This window comes from Cervus elaphus, chromosome 31 (assembly GCF_910594005.1).
Source record: "Cervus elaphus chromosome 31, mCerEla1.1, whole genome shotgun sequence".
Lineage (NCBI taxonomy): Eukaryota > Metazoa > Chordata > Mammalia > Artiodactyla > Cervidae > Cervus > Cervus elaphus.
In genome coordinates this window covers 6,221,438-6,248,839 of record NC_057845.1, presented here as the reverse complement: position 1 = coordinate 6,248,839, position 27,402 = coordinate 6,221,438, and the positions used below count along the sequence as shown (strand labels likewise).

The 27,402-nt window shown below is 43.5% G+C and overlaps 1 protein-coding gene across 3 annotated transcripts in view; it reads right to left on the bottom strand.

Moving 5' to 3' along the window:
• The window catches only part of TIAM1 (TIAM Rac1 associated GEF 1), a 451,497-nt gene that overhangs the window by 301,350 nt on the left and 122,745 nt on the right, over positions 1-27,402 (bottom strand). The window contains exon 1 of one of the 3 annotated variants that reach the window (XM_043892674.1): positions 10,523-10,539. The exons of the other annotated variants lie outside the window; for them this stretch is intronic. The gene's annotated coding sequence lies outside the window, so the exon portion shown is untranslated. Of the gene's footprint in view, positions 1-10,522; positions 10,540-27,402 lie in introns of those variants that run through there. 3 annotated transcript variants of the gene reach the window in all.

The window sequence follows — 27,402 nt, the reverse complement described above, 5'->3', positions numbered from 1 at the left end:
GGCCCAGTAAATCTGTGTCTAGAATTTTTAATCTAGAGATATAATAAAAGATGCAAAGATTTACACAAAATGAAGTTCATAGATCCTGCAACTAAAAGTCAAAAACTGGAAAACAACTTAAAGCATGTCACATGCTTAGAAGAAAGAAAATATGCAAATTTTAAAAGGATGACTTTAGGAAAAACATCTAGAGGAAAGCTTGAGCTCCCTGAGAAGGTGGTAAATGGACTAGACTGGATTAGAAGCACACACTTAACTTTGTCACATAATAATACATCATGGTACAGAAAACAGGTTTTGAAAGGGAAAAAAAATTCCTTAGAGTCAAAAGTATGGTCCAGGCTAGTGACATTAGCCACTGCCCTTGGACAGACCCCGGGGTTAGTGACTCCTACTTTACTGACACCCTCTCTGGACGCCAGTGAACTCGAGTTCCAAAATTTCTAGCAATTGAGTGTGAAAAACAGCTAGGAGGCTCCCTGAAAAACAGTTTAGGGAGGCTTACTGAAGGGATGTTTGTGAAAGAATTTTCCAGCATCCTATATGCAAGTCAACTTAGATTATAAAGATAAATGAATTCAACCTGGGCTCTCAGAAAAGCATGCCAGACTGTTTACATGTTGCACCAGTTTAGAATTGAAGTGACCACCTGACTTGTTTTGTTGTTGTTGTTATTGTTATTCGTGAAGGAGCATCTGAGCAAATTTTGACCAAATACTTCTCAAATCTTTGTTTGACAATGTAGAATTGCCTTCACAACACAACTTCTATGTAGTTAATTAAATGGTATCCCTGAAAATTCACAACTACCTAAGTACATCCACATAACTCCAAAAAGTGATCTTATTAGGAAATAGGGTAGGGTCTTTGCAGATGTTATAAAGTTAGGATGAGGTCACAGTGGATTAGAATGACCCTAAATCCAATGACTGGTAACATTAAAAGAAGAGAAGACACACAGAGAATAAGGTCATGTAAAGACAGAAGCAGAAACTGGTTGGTGCAGCTACAAGCCAAGGAATGCTAGACATTGCCAGAAGAAACCAGAAGCTAAGAAGAGACAAGGAGGGCTTCTTCCCTAGAACCTTCAGAAGTATGACTCAGCCAACACCTAGGTTTTGGACTCTGGCCTCCAGAAATGCAAGAGAATGAAATTCGGTTGTAAACCATCAAATAAGCGGTGGTTTTTTCACTTGTTAAGACAGCCCTAGTAGTCTAATACAGTGCACAAGCAGAAGTCCCAAAGACAAGAGAAGATAAACACACAAAGAAGGATTGCTATGGAATGAAAACATTCATTACTTGTGGTTCAGTCACTCAGTTGTATCCAACTGTTTGGGACCCCATGGGTTGCAGAATGCCAGGCTTCCCTGTCTTCTCTATCTCCTGCAGTTTGCTCAAATTCACGTCCTTTGAGTCGATGATGTCATCCAACCAGCTCATCCTCTGTTGCCCCCTTCTCCTTTGGCCCACAATCTTTCCCAGCATCAGGATCTTTTCCAAAGAGTTGGCTCTTCACATCAGGAAGCCAAAGTATTAAAGCTTCAGCTTCAGCATCAGTCTTTCCAATGAATATTCAGGACTGATTTCCTTTAGGATTGACTGGTTTGACTCCTTGCAGTCCAAGGGACTCTGGAGTCTTCTCCAACACCACAGTTCGAAAGCATCAGTTCTTCAGCACCCAGCTTTCTTTATGGCTCAACTCTCACATCTATACATAACTACTGGAAAAGTCATAGCTTTGACTTTAGGACCTTTGTCGGCAAAGTAGTGTCTCTGCTTTTTAATATGCCATCTAGGTTTGTTGTAGCCTTTCTTCCAAGGAGCAAGTGTCTTTTGATTTCATGGCTGCAGTCACCATCTGCAGTGATTTTGGAGCCCAAGAAACAAAGTCTGTCACTGTCTTGAAGCACTAATCCCCAGTGTGTTGTTATTTGATGGCAGGCATTTGGGAAGGTGATTAGGTCATAAGGGTGGAGTCCCATGAATGGGATTAGTGCCCTTCTAAGAAAAGTAATGCGAGAATCTCTCTCTCTCTGCCATCAGAGGATACAACAGAAGATGTCCCTCTCCAAATCAGGAAGAGGACTCTCACCAGTGCCTTGACCTTGGACTTCCCAGGCTTCAGAACTGTAAGAAATAAATGTGTCTTGTTTAAAACACCAGTCCATCATATTTTTCTTATAGCTGCTCAAGCTGACTAAGACAGGATCACCAGAAGGAAAGTGTTCTTAGGACATACATTACTTCACAGCTCCATCTCAGACTGGGCGTAGGAGCTGGGGGATAGTTATGAAGGAAAGCTGCAAGATGAAAATAATGCTATGACTTTATTAGCAGTTATCTTGTTTCTCAGAGCAGTGATCCCTAAGCATCTGTGTGCATAAGCATTACCCAGCAAGAGCATTAGAATGCAGATTCCTGAGCCCCCTACCCCAGACCCTGATGCAACCAATTTTGAGCTTCCCTGGTAGCTCAGATGGTAAAAAATCTGCCTGCAATGCAGGAGACCTGGGCTGGATCCCTGGCTTAGGCAGATCCCCTGGAGAAGGGAATGGCAACCCACTCCAGTATTCTCACCTGGAGACTTCCATGGACAGAAGAGCCTGGCAGCCTACAGACCATGGGGGTTGCAAAGAGTCAGACACGACTGAACGACTTTCACTTTTCACTCACATTCTGACAAAGCTGGTTTCCTGATCACACTTAGAAAGATTCTGCTAGGATTCACCATGACATGTAACAGAAACATCCTCTCTGGAGCTTCCCATCTACCTACCTCTCCAATCTGGTCTCTCAAGTCTCTCTCCAACAACCCAATAGCACAGGAACCCTTTGTGTCTGAGCTCACACCATCCATGTGTGAGCTGCCAGGAATGTGCTGTACTTCCATCCGCATCCGCCTTTGCCTGGCTACTCCTGCACAGTAGACCTGAATGTCTCCAGGAAATCTTCCTGACCAGGAACTGACCAGTCACTCATTCCTTCACCGTTCTCAAGAGCCTGCGAAGAACCAATGCTCTTGGTACCAAGAAAAACGAGCTCAACAGAATTGATATTCTTCTTGGTAAAGACACAACACACACATAATGGCTAGGAGCTGGTCTCTGGAACCAGACTGCCTAGCCTAAAATCCTGCAATAAGCTGTAGACTCTATGGGGCTGTTGCCAGGATTCAGCCAGTGGGTACTTGCCACAGTGCAATAAAAGATCATTTTTATTCGATAAACAAGCTAAGTTCAGATTCTGATACACACAGTAATAAGCAGGGTACTGAGACAGAGTAACCTGGTACTCTATCATGGGGTGGACACCATGGAGTTGGGGAGGATTATTTGGGGTAAACCTTGAAGACGCTGTGTCGTGAGGCTTGGCCAGTCTCAGGGATCTGACACATTCATTTCCAGGTGACAAAAATTTCCGATGTCAGAGAGCCATTTTCCAGCATCTCTGCATGCAACATGCCCCTTGGCAAGGACTTAGCTATTCTCACCATAAAGATTCGAGTAAGACAGTTCTTCAAGCAGATATTAGAGCAGGTAACTGATGGATGAAGGCACAGCAAGAGAGGAAGCACAAGGCAGATACTCATGTGACCAACCACGATCAGTTTCAGGTCCATTAGACGCCATCCTTTGAGAATCCACAGAAATTCTGAGAGATGCCACAGCTAAGAGCTCCACAAGCCCAGGTAGGAACAAGGATGACAACGTTCATTATCAACACCAAGACAACTGCATGAAATCCACATGCGGGGGAGGCCTGCTGACATCTGAACTCTAAGTCTGCCGCCCTGGGCTACCTCCCTGATTACGGTGTAGGGCACTCCAGCATGGAGATGCAGTCGTTGAATGCACACAAGCTATAGCTATCAGCATGCAATAAATGTAGTGGTGGATGAATAAAGGATTGCATCTATCAATGGTCCTGGATAAGAATGCATTCAAATATAACACAGTTGGAAAAAAAAAAAAACAAATATAACACAGTTGGGACTTCCCTGGTGGTTCAGAGGTTAAGAATTCGCCTTTCACTGCAGGGGACACAGGTTCAATCCCTGGTTCAGAATCAAGATCCCACATGGCACAGAGCAACCAAGCCCTTGCAACGCAACTAGAGAGAAGCCCGCGCACTGCAATGAAAGCTCCCACGTGCCACAGCTAAAACCTGACGCACCTAAATAAATACATAAACAAACACTTATTTTAAAAAATATAACACAATATGTACTTGAAACTAATCCTGTAAATCAACTTTACTTCAATAAAAACACACACTATGATAGTTAGATTGCCTGGAAATGAACGGCTGGACCTTACATATCACAACATTTTTGATCACCGTGTAGAATCCTAGATATCAACGTAGGTGATCTGTGATGAAATACGCCCTAAAGCTATGATGGACTGGTCCATAACCTCATCTATTTACCAGGCATGACAGGTACTCTCCATAAATGGCAGCTCACAGAATCCCTCTCCACCTAGAGTCTGGGCCCTTTATACCCTGTAGCTGCTGGTTCCACTCAACTTCTTCCTGCCTGTCTCCCAACTTCTTAAGTTCCTATGTCCCAGTGAGGCTAAAAGAGAGGCTTGATCCTTCACTGCTTCCAAAGCTCCGATGCCTTCAGCACTGACACTGCAGAGGAGACGGCTCCCTCCAGAGGATCCTGGTGCCGTCTAGAAAAGCCACCGGCAGATATGCCACCTGGTGGTGAGTCGCATTTAGGAGAGGGATGCGGCGACAGCCCCAAGTGGGGGTGCAGGTACTCAGAATTAAAGGATGCAACCTGAGACGTGTAGGATAAAGCTGCTAACCTTGGCTCTAAGGTGCTTCACAACCCTCCCTGCCGCCTTCCTTTAGCTGGTCCCCATGCCCTGGCCACAACCGGCTCCTTGATGCCCCATCCCCGAAGAACACGCCGAGTATCTTTACACTTTCGCTCATGACCTCTGCTCAGAATTTCCTTTCCCTCCATGCACACGGAGGCTCCCTAAGACATTTAACTTATCAATCAAAATTCCATTCAAGCATCATAGTGGCTCCCTAAAGATTCCCTTGAATGCTTTGGGGAGGTCCACCCAAGCTCCAGCACTCACAGTCCAGACTCTGAACTACCCATCAGCATGGTTGGCTATCTGCCCTGTGACACAGTGAGCTTCTCAAGGACACAAACGGGGTCTCGTTTTTTACCGTATCATCATCACCAACAGTCACATGGTAGATCCTGATGGGAGGGATGCCCAGGTGTGAGCTCCGTGGACAGAAACCATCCTGAAGATGAGGGCATTGCATCAGAGCTCCCCTCACCTTCTGCCCGGTATACCCTCCAAAGCACCCAAAGTTTCTCTGTAGAGAACCCAGTACTTTGTGATTAACATCTAAGTCGAAATTCACTGAATGCCCTTCTTACCCACAAGACAGAATGCTCTTCAGAGCCAGGGGATGTGTTAGGTATTTCCTGCTGTGTCTTCAGCCCCAGTCCTACAGCTGGCTCTTGGCATGAGGAGAAATATGATGGTGACAATAAATGAACCCCTCACATGTGAGATTAGTTGACACCTCGGAAAGTTACACACGAAGCTTGCAAACGTTATGCTGAGTGAAAGAAGCCAGTCACAAAAGGTCACATACTTATGATTCCACTTATATGAAACATCCAGAATAGGCAAATCCACAGAGACAGAAATAGATTAGTGATTGTCTAAGCTGGAATGGGGGTTGGGGGGCAGGCTGGAGGGAAATGGGTGGTAACTGCTGATGGGTACAGGGCTTCTTTTGGGGATGATAAAAATGTTCGGAAATTGACCATTGCATAACCTTGAGAACATAGGGGGAAAAAACACTAGTTTGTACACTTTACATGGTAAATCAAACGGTATATGAATTATATGTCAATAAAGCTTTCAAAAAAAAAAGTTGCACAAATTCTACTGTTAAGGATATTCAAAGATTCAGTCAGCTCAAGAAAGGTAAATGGTATCATCAGAGGGAACCATGGAAATCTTTAGGCGGCATGTAATTTTTTAAATAGTGTGTGTGCTTAATCGCTCAGGAGATGTAGCTTTTATTTAGTGCCCTATAACTGGAGCTGACGAGCATGCTGGAAAGCATGTGAATGTCCCTTTTTAATAACTTCTGTTGAAGCAGAGTTGCTCTGCCATGTTGCGTTAGTTTCTGCTGCGGGGCACAGTGCGTCAGCCACACGTGTACACGCGCCCTTCCTTTTCGGGGTCGCCAGCAGCTGAGCGGAGCTCCCCACGCTGTGAGTGGGCTCTCACCAGTTACCTGTTCTATACAGAGTAGTGTATACGTGTCAATACCGATCTCCCAGCCCATCCACTCCCCTTACCCGCCTTGGCATCCTGACGTTTGTTCTCTACATCTGTGTCTCTATTTCCGGAAAGCATCTGAATTTCCTATTTTTACAGTACTGGAAACTGAGATGTGGAAGTTCAGTGATTTGTCTGAGATCTCACCTCCAGTCTGTAGTAACTGAAGGTCCAATCACAGCAGCATCATAATAACTTCATTATAAGATGGAAGCAACCCAAGGATCCATGGACGGATGACTGGTTAAACAACAGGTGATATATACATACAAAGGGATATCATTCAGCCTTAAAAAGGGAAGAACCATGCCACGTGCTACAACATGAATGGACTTGGAGACATGACGCTAAGAGCAAGAAGTCAGACACAAAAGAACAAATACTGTATAATTCTGTTATGTGAGGGACCTAGGGTAATTAAATTCATAGAATAAGAAAGTAGAATGGTGGTTATTGGGAGCTGGGGGAGGAAAAAATGGGGAACTGTTGTTTGATGGGTACAGATTAAGTTTTGCAAAATAGAAACGGTTCTATAAACTGATTATTGCTGATTATAAACTGATTATATAAACAGCAATATGAATGTACTTGGGCTTCTCCGGTGTCTCAGTGGTAAAGAATCTGCCTGCAATGAAGGAGTTGCAGGAGACTTGGCTTCCATCCTTGGGTCGGGAAGATCCCCTGGAGGAGGGCATGACAACCCACTCCGTGTTCTTGCCTGGAGAATCCCATGGACAGAGGAGTCTGGCGGGCAACAGTCCATGGGGTCGCAAAGAGTCAGACACGACTGAAGGCACTTAGCAGGCACACACATATTTTATCACAAATTTACAATAAAATTTTTTAAAAAGAGAGCGATCCAACCTCAAGTCTCCCAATACTTATCCTAACCACACCCTGCAGCATGGTGCTCTCAGACCCCGCAGAATAACCAGATGAAAAGCAGAAAAAGCCCATTCTGCTCCGTCAGGCTTCACGGCGGAGAAATGAAAGTCAATTTCTCCAAGAGACTGCTTCCGAGGAATTTCAGGAATTTTAACAGACCTCAGCAGCACCAATCAGTACACAGATCAATAAAATAGACAGTCCACTCCTCAGGTCTGAGTGTTTTCCAGAACAAAGCCCGGCCAGAAGGTAAGCTGGTGATGGTGGCAGAGCAGGTCAGACAGCTTTGTCCAGGACAGGGCTCCTCAGACCAAACTGAGCATAGAATCAACCAGAGATCCTGTGAAAACGTAGGTTCCAGTTCACCAGGGTGAGGCCTGAGAATCTGCATTTGTAATGGGTGCCTAAACGACGGGGCTATGATGCTCGTCCCAGGGACCAGTCTTTCCCACTTTGATTAGCCAGAATGGAGATGAAACTCCACACCACATTCCTCTCCCCAGAAGAAGCCTGTCTTCGTGGGCTGAAGGCTCAATGGCAACACTCCACCTTCAGCGGAAGTACGTACCCCCATCACAACCCAATACATTTCAGTTCATTTCAGTCTGAGTTAGACAACCCACATACTTTGTGGTTTCTGAAAATGCAGGTTTGATTTACACTAAAACTGAGTCAGTGGGTTGACTGCTTGATTATTGGCGGCATGGGTAAGAAACCAACTGTGGTCCATTCTTTAAAGGGCATATTAAATATGACTTAAAATTCCGAAGTCAATGGAATGTGGTCTAATATCTGATTCATAAATGTGCTTTGGTAAACCATACTGGAAAAAGCCGCAACACGGACAGAGCTCAAACATTCTGTCCTACACGGGGTCACAGACGACAGGGGGTTTGGGTTTGTTTCTGCTTTTCTTATTTTTTTTTAATTTTTAGTTATTTATTCACAGCCGTGCTGGGTCCCTGCCACTGCACCGGCTTTCCCCTAGTTGTGGAGTGCAGAGGCTGCTCCCTGGTTGTGGAGCATGGGCTGCTCACTGCAGTGGCTTCTCGTTGCAGAGCACAGGCTCTAGGGCACTCGGGCGTCAGTAACTGTGGCACATGGGCTCAGCAGCTGGGGGCCCCAGGTTTAGCTGATCCGTGGCATGTGGGATCTTCCCTGACTAGGGATCGAACCCGTGTCTCTGGTATTGCCAGGCAGATTCTTTACCACTGAGCCACAAGGGAAGCCCTACAACATGGTTTTTTAACCTCGATGTTCATGAAGTTTTGGTTTTCCTGCCAGTTCCCAGTAGAAATGAACAAGGAAGGAAACTCATCTGCATAGGGACAAGAGGTCTGTAAGGACCGGAGCCCATAATCAAGAGGACAGATGTTACAAGCACAAGACAAGAACCAAGAGAAATGAAAATGACAGGTTATGTTTTCAGGATTAGAGGGTACCAATTAAAATTTAAAGTATTCTTACAGAATACTTCTCTTAAAAAGAGAAGGCAAAAAATTGACTCCTTGCAATCAGAAACTATCCCAAAATACTCTATAGCAAGTCTGAGACGTGACTTCTGAGAACTGTGCAACTTGACACCAAACGAGCTTCTAACTTTCACTGCAGTTGCTAATACCCATTTCTATACCCCTGTGTCAACTAATTAACCCTTTCACTTTATCGCTGTTACAAGTAGCGAGTCCCCAAAACAGGAGAGGGTGGTTTACCTATTACTCACAAGATCTACTAGGTGATTCTCTCAAGGTTCAAGGCACACAACTGTCACTAGTCCTTACGTATTGCCAAGTCATTTTAACTTAAAAAAAAGAAAAGAAAACCTCATCTGAAAGGACAGTTATAAACAATTCAAACGAAAATCTCAAGACGTTAAAGGAGAAAGAATACAGTAGTCAGGATCAGCCACAGAGCAGGAAGAGAAGACGCTTCATCTGCTGACCTGGTGGTGTCAGCCGCACAATCTTATTGTGTGAACTGGCAACACATACTCTCTATACTGTTTAGACTTTCTAACCTAATAATTCCTCTTTTGACGATCTATTGTCAAGAAATAATCCAAAATTCAGCAAAAGCACCAGATGGGTATAGAGACATCATCTTCAGTACATAGTCACAACAGAACGAGCATAGAGATGAGCACTGGGGTATGTACCCTGTGGCCGTAGCTAAGCAGGAACTACATTTCCCAGAATCCCCTCTGCTAGGAGCTACTTGTTAGAATCAGCCATGAGGGGCGTTTACTCAGGCTCTGAAAGCCCATTTCAAACACATTTGAAATGACACTATTTTGAAAGACATTACTTTGCCAACAAAGTTCTGTCTAGTCAAAGTTATGGTTTTTCCAGTAGTCATGTATGGATGGGAGAGTGGGACTATAAAGAAAGCTGAGTGCTGACGAATTGATGCTTTTGAACTGTGGTGTTGGAGAAGACTCTTGAGAGTCCCTTGGACTGCAAGGAGATCCAACCAGTCCATCCTAAAGGAGATCAGTCCTGGGTGTTCATTGGAAGGACTGATGCTGAAGCTGAAACTCCAATACTTTGGCCACCTCATGCAAGGAACCAACTCATTGGAAAAGACCCTGATGCTGGGAAAGATTGAAGGCAGGAGGAGAAGGGGACAACAGAGGATGAGATGGTTGGATGGCATCACCGACTCGATGGACATGAGTTTGAGTAAGCTCTGGGAGCTGGTGATGGACAGGGAGGCCTGGCACGCTGCAGTTCATGGGGTCGCAAAGAGTAGGACACGACTGAGCAACTGAACTAAATTGAACTGAACTTGAAAGCCCAAGTAGAGAAGCTGGGAGGGTCAGGGTGGTGAGCTCCACGTGGCCTGGCAGTGGGGACAGACCCTGGAGCTCCTGAGCCAGACAAACATGTAGCTCTGAGGTCAGGGGCAAGCCTCTTCTGCAACTCACCCTGTGTCATCATCAAGGTGGGAGGCAGGGGAAACTAGGGCTTCAGTGTGTCCTGGCTCTTCCTCCTACTCCTGCAGCTGTTTTTCCTGAACAACCTTCAGTAGACTTCTTCCAGTGCCCACAAGTGCACGGGGTCAACTTCCCATGAGAAATCCCTATTTCACACCCATCACTGTGATGGTGAACTTTATGTGTCTACATGACTAGGCAAATGGATGCCTAGAGAGTTGGTAAAACATTATTTCTGAGTGTGTCGGTGAGGATTTTTCTGGATGAGATAAGCATCTGAATCAATAGACTGAGTAAAAACTGATGACCATCACTAATATGAGTAGGCATCATCCAATCCACTGAAGACCTGAACACAACAAAAAGGTGGTACCTCCATCTTCTCCTGCCCTGGGACACTGGCACTCCTGCTTCTCAGGCTTCAGATTCAGACTGAACCACACAACTGGCTCTCCTGGGTCGCCAACCTGCAGACAGCAGGCAGCACTTGGGGCTTCTCTGCAATCATAATTGCATGAGCCAGTTTCTACAATAAATTTCAATGCCCACCCACCCTTTCACACAGATGTGTGTGTTAGTTGCTCAGTCATGTCTGACTCTTTGCAACCCCATGAACTGTAGCCCACCAAGCTTCCCTGTCCATGCAAGAATTCACCAGGCAAGAATACTGAAGTGGGTAGCCATTTCCTTCTCCAGGGTATCTTCCCGACCCAGGGATTGAACCCGGGTCTCCCACATTGCAGGCAGATGTTTTACCATCTGAGCCATCAGGAAAGCCCTCCAGATAGACAAACAGATAAACAGACAGATTCTATTACTTGTTCTTTTTCTCTGGAAAGCCCTAATACACTCACTAAACCCTAACTGAGAAATAATCAGTGCATGCAAATGAGATTCCAGTAAACCTCAGTACAACATTCCATAGAATGTTAAACATTTGTGAAAACAGCTATTTACTAAGTACTTAAGCATATTTGCAACACAACAATTTTTCCCAACAAAGGAGAAGAAACAACAAGCTAGAATCTAAATTAATTTATTACACATACTATAAATAATAAACAAACACAAGACAGAAAAAAAGACTACATCAAAGTACAACTGAAAGGTAAAGAGTTCAATCTAGGTTGTATTAGAAATTAGCCTTTATTTCTTTCTCCTGGTATTTTCTAATTTTTAAGTCTTGTATGAGTTTTCTCTATTTTTTAGAATTAAAGTTAACATTATGTGGAGAAGCAAAAGACCCAAGATAGCCAAAGTCATATGGAAGGAGTAGGACAAAGTTGAAGGATTAACACTACTCAATTCAAGACTTTCTACATTACAGTCATCAAAACAGTGTGGCATCTGCAAAAGAGGTCACATAAAGATCAATGAAACAAGATAAGAGAGCCCAGAAACAGATCTGAATAAACAGACAGAATGGATCCTTGACAAAGGAGGAAAAAAAAAAAAACAGAGGAAATACAGTCTTTTAGACACATGGTGCTGAAAACTGGATATCCACACACAAAAAGAAGAATCTAGATACACACCTTATGCCCTTTACAAAAATTAACTCAAAATGGATCACAGACCTAAATGTATAGTTGTAACTAAGAAAAATGAAACTACAAAAGATAACATACAAGAAATTTTAATGACCTGGCCTACCACAATGACTTTTTTTGATACAATACCAGACGCATGATCCATGAAAGAAAGAACTGATAAGATGGACTTCATTAAAATTAAAAACTTCTCTTTTACATAACACAATTTTAAGAAAATGAAAAAACAAGTCACGAGTTAAGAGAAACCACTTGCAAAAGACACATCTGATAAACAGCTATTACCTAAAATATACAAAGAACTCTTAAAACTCAATGATAAGAACACAAACCACCCAGTTAAAACATGGACCAAAGGCCTTAATAGGCACCTCAACAAAAAAGATACATGGATGGTAAATAAGTATATGAAGAGGGGTTCCATATCAGATGTCATCAGAGAAATGAAAACCAAAACATAAATAAGATACCACTACACACCTATTTGAATGGTCAAAATTCAAAATGATGACAATACCAAGTGTAGATAGGAATGTGAAGCAACAGGAATTCTCATTCATTACTGATGGGGATGCAAAATGGTACAGGCGCTGTGAAATAGCAACAAACTGTGGAACATCCTTAAAGAGATGGGAATACCAGATCACCTGACCTGCCTCTTAAGAAACCTGCACTCAGGTCAAAAAGCAACAGCTTGGACTGGTTCAAAATTGGGAAAGGAATACATCAAGGCTGTATATTATCACTCTGCTTGTTTAACTTATATGCAGTGTACATCATGCAAAATGCCAGGATGGATGACTCAAGCTGGAATCAAGAATGCCAGGAGAAATATCGATTACCTCAGATATACAGATGACACCACCCTAATGGCAGAGAGTGAAGAGGAACTAAAGAGCCTCTTTAGGTGAAAGAGGAGCATGAAAAAGCTGGCTTAAAACTCAACATTCAAAAAACAAAGATCACAGCATCTGGTCCCATCACTTTGTAGCAAACAGATGGGGGGAAAATGGAATCAGTGGCAGATTTTATTTTCATAGTCTCCAAAATCACAGTGGACAGTGACTGCAGCCATGATATTAAAAGATCATTGCTCCTTGGGGAAAAAAACTATGACAAACCTAGACAGCATATTAAAAATTTAAAATTTTGTCAACAAAGGCCCATACAGTAAAGCCAGTTTTCCCAGTACTCATGTATGAATGTGAGAGTTGGACGGAAGAAGGTTGGGCACCAAAGAATTGATGTTTTCAAACCATGGGGTTGGAGAAGAACCTTGAGAGTCCCTTGGACTGCAAGAAGATCAAACCAGTCAATCCTAAAGGAAATCAAACCCTGAATATTCCTTGGAAGGACTGTTGCTGAATCTGAAGTGCCAATACTTTGATTACCTGATATGATGAGCCAACTCACTGAAAAAGACTGTGACGCTGGAAAAGACTGAGGGCAGGAGGAGAAGGGGGCAACAGAGGATGAGATGGCTGGATGGCATCATGGACTCTATGGACATGAGTTTCAGCAAACCCCAGGAGGCAGTGAAGGGCAGGGAGACCTGGTGTGCTGCAGTCCATCGGAGAGCGAACAGTTGTACACAAGTTAGCGGCTGAACAACAGCAGGCACTGTGGAAGACAATTCGGTAGCTTCTTACCAAACTAAACACACACTTTCCATAAAATTCACTAACCACACCCCTTGGCATTTACCCAAAGGAGTTGAAACCTTGCATACACACACAAACTTGCACACTGTTATCAATAGCAGTTTTACTGTTTTACTCCTAACTGCCAAAGCTCAGAAGCAATCAGGATGTCCTTCAGCAGGTGAACAGACAAATAAAACTATGGTACATCCAGACAAGGGAATAATACTCAGTTCTATAAAGAGATGAGCTATGAAGCCACAAAAAGACATGGAGAAACCTTAAATGCCCATCACTAAGGCAGAGAAACCAATCTGAGAAGGCTACATACCATACCATTCCAGCTATACAACATTCCAGAAAAGGAAAAACTATGGAGATAGTAAAAGAAACACTGGTTGGCAGGAGCTTGCAAGAGGGAGGCAAGATAATTTGAGGATTTTTAGGGCAGTGAAACTACTTTGTATGATAATTACAATGGTAAAAACATGCCATTATAAGTTGGTCCAAACCCATAAAATGTACAAGACCAAGAGTGAACCCTAACATAAGTAGGGGCTTTAGATAATAATGATATGTTAATGTATGTTCACCAATTGTAACATATGTTCCCATCTAGTTGTGAATGCTAATGAAGGGAAAGGGATTATGTGCGCAGACCATGGGTATATGGGAAAATCTCTGTACCCTCTGCTCAATATTGCTATAAACCTAAAACTGCTGTTTAAAAAAAAGGCTATTACACTTTTCAATTAAGAATCATTAATAATAAAAATAGTAAAAATTAAATTCTGAATTCTTTATGTTTTTCCTCCTTTACTCTCAGTTTAGGTTTCAAACACATCACAAAAAATGTTTTTTCTAATTTGTAAAGGGCTCTGTTATTCTGTGTATATTCAACAGAATTGTAAACCTGATCTTATTTCACTGCACAGACACAAAACAATTCGGTTATTTTCCAGGAGAAAAGCCAAACTTCTCAGCAAGATCTGGCCACTGATCTCACCAGCTTAGCTCATCTTCTGACCCTGATAGAAGAATAACAGCCATAAGAAGGGCACAAGGACAATAATAATTGTGCTCCCCAGAGGGGACCAAGTCCTTCGATTGCTCTGTACTTTTGCATGTGGTTCTTGTTGTTGAGTCGCTAAGTCGTGTCTGACTCTCTGCAATCCCATGGACTGCAGCACACCAGGCTTCCCTGTCCTTCACTATCTCGAGTCTCTCAAACTCATGTCCATTGAGTCGGTGATGCCATCCAACCATCTCATCCTCTGTTGTCCCCTTCTCCTCCTGCTCTCAATCTTTCCCAGCATCAGGGTCCTTTCCAGTGAGCCAGCTCTTTGCATCAGGTGGCCAAAGTACTGGAGTTTCAGCTTCAGCATCAGTCCTTCCAGTGAATATTCAGGATTGATTTCCTTTAGGATGGACTAGTTAGACCTCCCCCAAGTCCAAGGGACGCTCAAGAGTCCTCTCCAGCACCACAATTCAAAACCATCAATTCTTTGGCACTTAGCCTTCTTTATGGTCCATCCAACTCTCACATTCATACATTACTACTGGAAAAATCATAGCTTTGACTATGTGGACTTTTGTCAGCAGAGTGATGTCTCTGCTTTTTAATATGCTGTCTAGGTTTGTCACAGCTTTTCTTCCAAGGGGCAAGCATCTTTTAATTTTGTGGCTGCAGTCACCATCCACAGTGATTTTGGAGTCCAAGAAAATAAAATCTGTCACTCTTTCCACTTTTTCCTCGTCTATTTGCCATGAAGTGATGGGATCAGACGCATTACCTTGCTAGCATATGGAAGGAGTCCAATTGCGCAGTTGTTTGAACATTCTTTGGCATTGCCCTTCTTTGGGATTGGAATGGAAACTGACGTTTTCCAGTCCTGTGGCCACTGCTGAGTGTTCCAAATATGCTGGCATACTGAGTGCAGCACTTTCACAGCATCATTTTTTCAGGATCTGAAATAGCTCAGCTGGAATTCCATCACCTCCACTAGCTTTGTTCGTGGTAATGCATGTGGCTTTCTTGATAATGCTCTCCTTCTAGCGCTTATTCATCTCAAGAACAACCACTCAACAATTAAGACTTCACTCAAACATCATTCGTCCGAAGGCCTATCTAACTCTCCAAAGGCATTAATTCTAACTCCCCAGTTACTCTTTGATACATACAATGTGCTTTCAGGGACTACAACCAGACTCTGCTGAAACAATCTCCCTTCAGCTGGAGAGTTCATTAAAATCCACATTGTTAGGCCCCGCCCCCAGGGCGTCGACTCAGCAGGGCTGAGTTAGGGCCCAGGAATGAGCATTTCTAAGAATCCCAGATGGCAATGGTGCTGCTGATCTGAGGACCACACTGCGAGAGCGGCTGAGTTAGCACTGTGAGGCCCTTTGACGGTGGGGCCTGTGATTTATTCGCCCTTGCCTCTCAAAGGTTGAAATACAGTCTCTGGCACGTAGCAGTGTTCAAATTTGGAGGGAATGGCAACCCACTCCAGTGTTCTTGCCTGGAAAATCCCATGGACAGAGGAGCTCAGTCCACTGGGTCGCACTGAGTCGGACATGACTGAAGAGAATTAGCACACACGCAACCGTATTTATTTTACCTTTTTAAATAAAGAAAATCCTGATACAGAGAACAAACTAGTGGGGAGAAGGAAGGCAGGGAGGGGGCAATATAGGGGTAAGGGAGAAAAAGGAACAAACTATTAAGTTATCAGGATACACTGTACAACACAGCAAACATAACCAATATTTGATAACAAGTGGGGTATGATCTTTATAAATTGTGAATCACTATATTGTACACCTGTAACTCATATATAAATAACACTATAGATCAATTAAATTTCAACAGAAATAAATAAATACAAACCTTTCCCCCACACTTGGCTAACCTCACTAACATACGATCTGACATGATGTGCAGCTACATGGAATCTGACGACTATTTTCTTGTTTATGCCTTTGTGAAATCTGGAAACCTTAATAAATACAAGGTGAAAATGTGAAAAATCCAAGATTTATTTTTCCCCACACACACTCTTTGTGAAAAGCTCTCCACATTTTACATAACCATTGTAATTTCTCTGTTACTCCAGGCAACAGGAAACAAAGCCAGAAATAGGAGGAGATGGACAGAAGATACCTGGCTACTCTTTGGCTCCCAAGTTTTCAGTGTTAAAAGACGAGATCATTTTCCCTTCAGGGCTGTGAACTCTGTCTCTCCTATCCACACAATGACGGGGGGACTGGCAGTGCTAAACCCAGGAGCGGTACCCGGGTCGCCTGACCTTCCAGGCTTATTCATGACCTTCCTGGTAACAGTGACTGTCACCTTCCCAGGCACACCCTCAAGCCAGTTGGTGAGAACGTTACTGGAATCCAGGCCGGAGAAGAAGCAATTCCACATATCAAGGTTGGGAAGATGTCCCAACATACATGATTTGGGAGGGGAACACGGGAAGCAAACACACAGAGGTGTTAAAATACATAGCATGTCCTGGCAACAGCGAGAGCCCAACAGCAGAAACATAACATGGGATGGAGATACCCCTGGAGGAGACTCTGGGGTCTGAAATGCCACATCACAAAGATGGGTCTGTGATGTGGACACAGTAACTCCTGTCAAAACAGAGTGACAGTGATCAGATCTCCACGTTGGGTAACAATTCTGGTGGCTGAATGAATGATAAGGAGATGCTAGTGTGGGGAGGGGGCTTCCTTGGCAGCCCAGTGGTTAAGACTCCATATTTCCATTGCAAGGGGCACAGGTTCAATCCTTGGCTGGGGACATAAGATCCAAGTGTCATACAGCACAGTCAAAAATTTTTTTCTTTTAATAAAATATGAAACAAAATAAGGAGGTGCTGGAGGAGACGTGCTCTGTGTTACTGATACTCAGAGAAATTTCAAGTGAACCTGCAAAGGCAACATGAAGAAAACTGCAATTTATATACCGGTATGCCTTTGGCAACCCACTCCAGTACTCTCACCTGGAAAATCCATGGGGTCGCTAAGAGTTGGACATGACTGCGTGACTTCACTTTCACTTTTCCTTTCATGCTTTGGAGAAGGAAATGGCAACCCACTCCAGTGTTCTTGCCTGGAGAATCCCAGGGATGGGGAAGCCTGGTGGGCTGCCGTCTATGGGGTTGCACAGAGTCGGACACGACTGAAGTGACTTAGCAGCAGCAGCAGCAGCATGCCTTTCTTGATCCAACTGTGAAGTGGAGGCTTTTTATATTCTCTTTCCATTCTATCTCTCACTTCAGAAATAACTTAAGGCAGGTAAATAAGTAATTGAAGCAATAAGGACCAGAGAAATCAAAAGCTAGACCTCTTCAGAGCAAGGCAGCCAGACAAGTGTTCGGAGGTTTGATCCTGACCTTTAAAGATAAGAGAGCCTTCACCAGGAGGAGCAGTGCCATTTATAGTTATTGGTGTCAAGAAGCCTTTGCAGAAGAGCTCAATTTACCGTGCTCTTTAACAGCCAAAATCTTCTGAAATACATTTTAATCCCAAATTAACAACATACAGGTGATTAGACTGAGCAAACTGAGTAGAAAGAGAATGAAAACAAACACATCGCTTATGCCACAGATAACTTCAAGCTCTGAAAATAGATCAAGCAATGTGATATCTCGGAGAAGGCAATGGCACCCCACTCCAGTACTCTTGCCTGGAGAATCCCATGGGCGGAGGAGCCTGGTAGGCTGCAGTCCATGGAGTCGAGAAGAGTCGGACACGACTGAGCAACTTCACTTTCACTCTTCACTTTCATGCACTGGAGAAGGAAATGGCAACCCACTCCAGTGTTCTTGCCTGGAGAATCCCAGGGACGGGGGAGCCTGGTGGGCTGCCGTCTACGAGGTCGCACAGAGTCGAACACGACTGAAGCGACTCAGCAGCAGCAGCAGCAATGTGATATATCTGGGTTTCCCTGGTGGCTCAGTGATAAAGAATCCACCTGCCAATGCAGGAGATGTGGGTTCGATCCCAGAGTGGGGAAAATTCCCTAGGGAAGGGAATGGCAACCACTCCAGTGTTCCTGTCTAGAAATCCCATGGACAGAGGAGCCCGGCGGCCCCAGTCCATGAGTCGCAGAGTTGGACACGACTGAGCGACTGAATAACAATTTGGTATCTATTGCAACTGCGATTAGGTTTTACAGTCCGTGCTTTCAGTCCGAAGAAACGATTCCTACTGAACTTTCAAAACTCAAGTCTTTCTAAAAGAACAATTTCTCAACACATATGAGAAAGAGGCAGTAAATTAAAAGAAAGAAATTGATCCCCAAATGGCTTAGAAGAGAGGTTTTAATTATGCTTTAAGATGAGCATGATATAGAGAACAAACACCAAAAGTGGGGAAAGGGAGGGTGGGATAAACTGGGAGATTAGGATTGACATATATACACTCCTGATTCTGTATATAAAACAGATAACTAATGAGAACCCGCAGTATAGCAGAGTCAAGGAAATCCAAAAAAGAGGGGCTAAGTGTATACGTACGGCTGATTCACACTGGTGAACAGCGGAAAATAACACAACATTGTGTAGCAGTGATACTTCAGTAAAAATTTAAAAAATAAAAAAAATGAGGAAGATAACTGGCTTATATACTGATCTATCATAACTCCAAGATCATACACAGAAACAAATTAATTATCAACTAAGACTGTTAGGGAACATGCTACTCCATATATGTGAATTGTCTCTGTTAACTGAAGCTTAATGCTTTTAAATGAGCAAAGTTATTTTAATTTCTTAAGATCTATTTTGAAAGGGAAGGAAAGCACTGTTAAATATGTCACACAACTTCTACATCCAGCCAAGATGAAATAACAGACCAGATCTATAAACCCAAATGAAACCATTTTTTAAACTGAAGTATAGCTGATTTACAGTATTGTGTTCAAGTGTTCAGCACAGTGACTCAGTTTTACATATATTTTTTTCAGATTCTTTTCCCTTACAGGTTATTCCAAAATACTGAGTATAGTTTCCTATGCTATAAAGTAGGTCCTTACTGGTTATCTATTTCACAAATAGCAGTTTACATATATTAATCCCAACCTCTTAACCTGTCCTTCTGGACCCCTTTCTCCTTTGGTAACCATAAATTTGTTTTCTATGTCGGTGAGTCTATTTCTGTTTTGGAAATAAGTTCACCTGTATCTTTTTTTTAGACTGCACATAAAAATGGTATCATATGATATTTGTCTTTGGCATACTGCACTTTGTATGATAATCTCTGCTGCTGCTAAGTCGCTTCAGTCTTGTCCGACTCTGTGCGACCCCATAGACGGCAGCCCATCAGGCTCCGCCGTCCCTGGGATTCTCCAGGCAAAAACACTGGAGTGGGTTGCCATTTCCTTCTCCAAGGCATGAAAGTGAAAAGAGAAAGTGAAGTCGCTCAGTCGTGTCCAAGTCTTCGCGACCCCATGGACCACAGCCCTCTCTAGGTCCACTGCTGCAAATGACATTATTTCATTCTTTTTTCACAGCTGAGTAACATCACACACACACACACACACACACACACATATATCACTTAGGCTGCTTTCATGTCTTGGTTATTGTAAATGTGCTGCTATGAACACCGGGCTGCATGTATCTTTTTGAATTATACTTTTCTCTGGATATATGCCCAGAAGTGAGATTGCACAATCGTATGACAACTCTATTTTACCCGTTCTTAAAATGGACAAAATATATGAAAGATGGTTCTGAGACCTTGGACAGCAGAAACACAGGACAGTGACCTCTAACAGGCTGCAAACAGAGACGGTGAACCCAACGACTCCCAGGAGAGGGAACCCAGGAGGAGCCCAAAGTCTCCCAGGGTGGAGGGGAGGAGTTGAAATAGAATGCATGCCACCCTGCCATTTGAAACAAGCATGGCAAAGAGTTTACTGAATGCAGAACCATTCGTTTTCTTGATGACAAATGGTCACCCATTATTACGTTGTGAAGACTGTGAAGACCACGGTTAGGAGCTAGAAATATCTCTTCTCAACACCACTAAAGTCTTTAAATTCAGGCATGCTCTTGTACTGGATCTGCTCTCTTCTAACAGGTTGCTACCATCCCTAACACCAGCCCTCAGATGATGTACTTTCGTTGACGTTATAGTTCACTGCACCTTCCATTCTTATGATTCCCAAACCCCAAAGTCCCCAGCGGCAGGCTCTGTCCCACATCCGCAGTGATTCTCCAGAATGAAGCCAAGAGCACTGGTGTGGGGACTGCTGTGGCATCTGGGTTAACAGTTTGATCTCTCGGATTGTCTGTGTTCTGGAGAGTACAGTTTTCCACAAGTGGCCTCTACCTAGTCCACAATGAAGAACTACTGAATTCATCCATCCATTCATTCATTCACTAGCAAATGAATAACTTACCGTGGTTAAAAGTCTCAAGTACCTTCTTTTCCAAATTTCTAATCTATTCATGTTTAGATCAGCCTAACCAGACCAGTCAAACATCCCCCTCTACCAAGCAGATTATTTCTTTCCTTCTGAAGAGCGATCTCCAAGGCTCACTATTGCACCCCACTCACTATACTGAATCCATTTGTAGAGGAATAATGGAATCCACAGTTCCACGGTGGCGATTTCAGATTTCAATCTGAAAACAATCTCAGTGTCTAAAACCAACATCGAACTTCATTCAGGTCAGCCTCTGAAAGGCCCCTAGTCCAAGAGTTTAAAGCAACAAGATAACACAACAAGGTTTAAAAAGGCTTCTTTTATGGTCCTAGGAATGTAACATTACTCTAAACATAGGTACCTCTAAGGCCAAAAAATGCCTTGTCAAGCAAAGCAAGCAAAAGCAAAATTGCAATTAACTCATGGAAAATGACCCATCTAACTGTCATATAAAAAGGACCAATGGGAAGAAAGCCTTGAGCCACATACTTCTGCTCTAAGTAGCATTACAATGACTTTATTAAAAACCATAATAATAACTTTCACTCACACAGCAATTTACAGATTACGGGACAGAACTGATCAGCAACTCCCATTCATTGTTCAGAAGCAATTTTATGATACAGATGAACTTATTTACAAAATCAGAAATAGCGACAGACATAGAAAACTTACAGCTACCAGGAGGGAAGGGGGGGAATAAATTGGGAGATTGAAATTGACATATAAACACTACCATATATAAAACAGATAATTAATAAAGACCTACTGTATACCAAAGGGAACTCTTACTCAGGGCTCTGTGGCGACCTAAATGAGAAGGAAATCCAAAAAGAGGGGATGTGTGTGTATGTGTAACTGACTCACTGTGCTGTAGGGCCGAAACTAACACAACTTTATAAAGCAACTATACATCAATTAAAAAAAATTTTTTATATATATTTTAAAACTGGTCTGGTGTTTCTCAGCCCTTCTTTACCTCATAAACTCCTACCCTGGCATCAAAATCTTCTCACACGCCACCTCCTCACTGAAGCCTTCCTTCGTATCCATTCTGCCTGCTATTGTCCCAGAGAACTCTATTCCCATCCCCACATCAGCCCCTACTCCACTACAGTGGAAGGTATCCATTCACTTCCTGGCCTCTGATATGTCTAGCACCATCTCTGGTGGGTAGCAGTTACTTGATAAACAATTCTTATCTCATATGATGTAGTCAATTATTTTAAACACAGAAACTTCTAAATACTTGCAGCCAACTCTAAAATATGTACATTGAATCCACCTGCCAATACAGGAAACATGCGTTCAATCCCTGGGTCAAAAGATCCCCAGGAGAAGGAAATGGGAACCCACTCCAGTATTCTTGCCTGGGAAATCCCAGGGACAGAGGAGCCTGGTGGGCTACAGTCCATGGGGTCGCAAAGGGTCAGACACGACTTAGAGACTAAATGACAACAAGCACAAGCCTACCTTAAGCTTATGTGTCAAGCTGTAAATGCCTTCTCGCCTTTTCTTCCAGATATCTTACTCTCTCTCTCCTAGGTTCTCGTCTATATCCTACATCTTACCCATGACTGACTGTTCAGAAACCCTCCAAAGATCAAACCAGGGATTCTCCAGGGAAGTCTGGCATGCTGCAGTTCCAGGGGCCGCAAAGAGTCGGACACGACTTAGCGACTGAACAGCACCCACCACCCCCACTTTGGCAGCACTGGCACTGGAGCTGGGTTAACCCTTTGTCATGGGGGGGAGGGCACCGTTCCATGCATTGTAGGATGTTTAGCGGCATCCCTCATCTCTACCAGCTAGATACCAGCAGCAAAGCCCATGCTGAGATAACAAAAAATAACACCAAGCAATGCCAGATGTCTCCTGGAAAACAGATGGTCTAAATCAATCATTTAGTTACTTGATATCAAAGGTGCGTTTATGGTCACCCAGCGTTGAAAACTAAGCTTCAACGAATATGTTACAATCAACTGGGAGTACTGACGTCATAGCCCCAGGACAGTGCTACATCCATTAGGGATGTCCGCCACCAACTGGGAAAGGGCAGTGTGCCATCTCCGTCAACTCAGCAGAAGCAGCGGGACAGAAGGAAGTAGTGAGCACAGTGTTTAAACCTGGACTTGGCTACAGAGAGATCCGATACCATCTTCCCTTGACTCCATAAAAGGAATAACAGAAAGCTTAAAGGCATTCTATTCTTTCTCTTTTAATGTATTATTATTTTTTTATTTGGCTGCACTGAATCTCCAATGTGGCACACGGGCTTCTCTTGCTGTGTCAGCTTAGCATGAGTTAGTTGCCTCGCGGCATGTGGGATCTGAAGACCCTGACCAGGGATGGAACCCACGTCCCCTGAACTGGAAAGCGGATTCCCAGCAACTCGACCACCAGGGAAGTCCCTCTATTCTTTCGAATGCATCTGACTGGTAACGTTCTCTGAAATGATCCCTAAGAGAATTCATAGTTGGCCAGTCATTAATATTTATAAGCTTCTTCTGCTATCTGAGCATACTGTACACCATCAAAGGCTGGAAAGAAACAGAGCTGACTGCATCCACAGCCCCAAAAAGCGGGCAGTGCTGAATGCTAACCCCGAAACCATAATTTTCATGAAAGGAAATGGAACCACTTGCTTCTGTACCATATAATCTACGTGCAAAAAGAAAGAGAGAGCAGGCTCTCTCCGAAAACCGCTGGTTTTTCAAGAATATAATGGCCAGTGCAGAACAAACCAGACTGAGAAGGCACAAACCATGGATTACAGCTCCTTCTGATTATCAGCAGCTTCTGATCACCCACAATGTAACTTCAGACGATTACTGAACCACCACGTGCCTTAGTCTCCGTTTCCTGCATCTGGTAAAACCTCCTCCTTGTGTTCTTAGGATGAGGAAATAAGATCATCACAAAGGCCACATACTAAGATTTTCTTAGTTGATATTGCTTGGTGTGTGTATGTGTGTGTGTGCATGCATTCAGTCATGTCCAGCTCTCAGTGACCCTCTTAGACTGTAGCCCACCAGGCTCGTGTCCATGGGATTCTCCAGGCAAGAACACTGGAGTGGATTGCCATGCCCTCCTTCAGGGGATCTTCCCGACCCGAGGACTGAACTCACATCTCTTCTGTCTCCCACTCTGGCAGGTGGACTCTATCACCTGCATCACCTAAGAAGCCTGATATCATTTGGCGTCAGTACTACATTCAAACCAGAAGGTATCCACTAACCTCTTTTATATTTGCCTGTAACTTAGCAGCTGATGATGTTGAGAAATTAGAAACCTCAAAAGGTATTACCCAAAGCCTCTGTATCCACAATCCAGTTTCTCTTTACAATTGCGATTTGCTCAAACCATATCTCACGCAGATCCAAAAGTTTCTTCTCACTCCACTAACTGGGTGCAGTTAAGGAAAACTGATCACTACGCTTTCCTTCCCTACCCCCGTGTCTGCTTTTAGTATAATTTCTGACATAAAATAAAACCAAATCCTTGGCCTTTTTAAAACTCACAACATAAAGGACCAAGTCAATAGCAGAAACTATCAGAGTTTTCATGGTCCCAGTCTAATCAGAAGAGATTAGAACAACCCTAATGTCAGTCTAGTCAAGGCTATGGTTTTTCCAGTAGTCATGTATAGATGTGAGAGTTGGACTATAGAGAAAGCTGAGCACAGAAGAACTGATGCTTTTGAACTGTGGTGTTGGAGTAGACTCTTGAGAGTCCCTTGGACTGCAAGGAGATCCAACCAGTCCATCCTAAAGGAAATCAGTCCTGAATATTTATTGGAAAGACCGATGCTGAAGCTGAAACTCCAATACTTTGGCCACCTGATACAAAGAAATGACTCATTGGAAAAGATCCTCATGTTGGGAAAGATTGAAGGCGGGAGGAGAAGGGGAAGACAGAGGATGAGATGGTTGGATGGCATCACCAATTCAATGGACATGAGTTTGAGTAAACTCCAGGAGTTGGTGATGGACAGGGAGGCCTGGCATGGTGCAGTCCCTGGGGTCGCAAAGAGTCGGACATGACTGATCAAGTGAACTGAACTGAACTGAATGTCTTCAGTGGGTTTAAAGAGACAAACCATCCACTGTTGCTAGCTCATAAGGAAAGCAAGCATAGTTCCTGTGCTCTGCATTCTGGTCCCCAGCACCCCAGTATGTAAGGAGCTTGTTGTTGTATAGTCGCTAAGTCATGTCCAACTCTTACGACTCCATGGACTGTAGCCCACCAGGCTCCTCTGTCAGTGGGATTTCTCAGGCAAGAATACTGTTGTGGTTTGCCATTTCCTCCTCCAAGGGCTCTTCCCAATGCAGGATCGAAACCTGCACAGGCAGGCAGATTCTTTACCACTGAGCCATGGGGAAGCCCCATGTAATGAAGTATTACCCTGGTGCGTTCCATGAAGCAGAAGAGTTGCAACAAGATGCTTGTGGGGCCACTGGGAAGAAGGGATGACAACCCTGATCTGTTAATCAGTTGATCTGAACAGGTCAACATGCATTTCCAAACTTAGAATACAGGCAGAAGAATTGATTACTATTGTTCAACTTCCCTTTTCACTTTGGAAGCACTTGCTTGCATTTTTTTTTTCCTTGTAAAAAGGAAAAAACCTCTTCTCCCATGAAAATTCTTCTCCCAGCACAAGAGAAGCATAGACTATCAGGGCTGGGGAATATTTGGCAATGATTATAGAAAGCATTTCTCAAAGTGTGATCCAAGTATCCCCCTACATCAGAATTACATGCAAAATGTTTAAAATGCAGATTCATGGGTTGGTGTTCCATAAATTCATTCTCTTTTCCTCTGGCTTATATTGCCTCTGGTTTATATTTCTCTCCTCCGAAGAGAAATGTGACCATGTGACTTGATCCTAGCCAGTGGAATGTGAGTGAGTGGAGAGATATGCCCTCCCTCATACAAGCCTTCAGCCTTTTTGCCCTTCCATGACTTGACTCACTTGAAAATCATGGAAGGTACTGATGGAGATGGCAGACCCAGGATAAGGAAGGAGCCTGAGTCTTAGCTAAGGTAAAGAGTTCCCTCCTAGACATTAACATGTTAAGAATCCAGAATCTTGTTAAAGAAAAAATTTATTCTGACACTTTTTACAACAGTAAGGAAGACCTAATTCAAGACTATTATGGTAAGGGTATAATAATAGAAGACAGAGATAAAGTTCAATTCTGAAAACAAGGAGGACAAGTGGGGATTTATGGCCACGTATAGGGTGAGGAAGTCACAGTGGATATAAAATTACTAAGAGGAAGTATCAAGAGTAGGTGGGTTCTTGCCAAACTTGCCTAACAGGATTCTTGCTAAAGACAGGCCAAGGATATAGACATCAAAGGTAGGGGGTGAGGAATTTGATCAGATATCAAGAGTGGTCAGATATCAAGGGTAGGGGTAAATGAGCAGGATTCTTTGCTAAGACTGGGCCCAGCTGGCCAAAAAGAGAACCAGAGGCCAAAGACGATTCCTAGGTGAAAAGAGGGTTCAGAGGAGCCTGACTAAACTTTGGTCAAGGAGAGAGGCTTTGTCAACGGAAGGTCTTGGAATTCTGCACTTTACCAGTCTCATTAGAAAATAAGCCACAGGAGAGATACTCTACACCAGGCCATACAGGTAAATACTGGAAAGAGCCAGGGCTAGAAGTCTCCAAGAGATCTGTCTCCTGGTTTGATCCTATGTTTCAATGAAATTATAACTAAATAACAAGTTCAAAGGTATCTCTACACGTATACTTTATCCAAGATTGAAACAAACTTTTAATGATCCTGGAGCAATTTAAACAGAAAGCATCCCTGCCTAAAATAGAGAAAACACAGACTCTCATCTTTTCTTTCACAGCTCAAACTCTGAAAAGCTAAAGAAAAGAAGGATGGGAAGGAATGGGTTACCAAAAAGCCTAACGAGGGGCATGGCCAGGCCTGTCAGATTCCCCAGCTGCCTGAAGTCATTGGGAATAATTAGACCCGCTAGTTAGTAACAGGCAAGAAATAATGAAGAGAGAATTCAGGGCCAGCTCCCCAGACATTATAAAACTACAGGAAAAGGGATAGGCAAACTTTTCCCCAAAAACAATTGCCTTAGAGATGCAAAGATGTCCCCATGGTCCCAAACACTTTTTAGAATTGGGTTCAGAGTCTATTCATGCTGGACCTGGTTATTTGGAAAGGGATTTAAAAAAAAAAATAATCCTGCAGGACTTCCCTGGTGGTCGAGTGGTGAAGAATCCCCCTGCCAACACAAGAGACACAGGTTCAATCCTTGATCCAGGAAGATATCACAAGCCATGGCAACTAAGCCCATGAGCCACAAGGACTGAAGCCTGCACACTGCAACTACTGAAGCCCATATACCCTGGAGCCTGTGCCTTGCAACTGAGGAAACCCCACAGTGAGAAGCTCCCACACTGCAACCAGAGAGTAACCCCAACCGCTGCAACCAGAGAAAGCCCGCATGCAGCAACCGAGACCCAGAGGGGCCAAGTTAAATAAAAATTCATTCATAAAACCAAGGCAGAGTTTACAGTTAATATTCCTTCAGTTCATCTCCTGCTTCTAGCCTCTCTTGCCTGACCTGGCAAATCTGCTTCTTGAAGCCC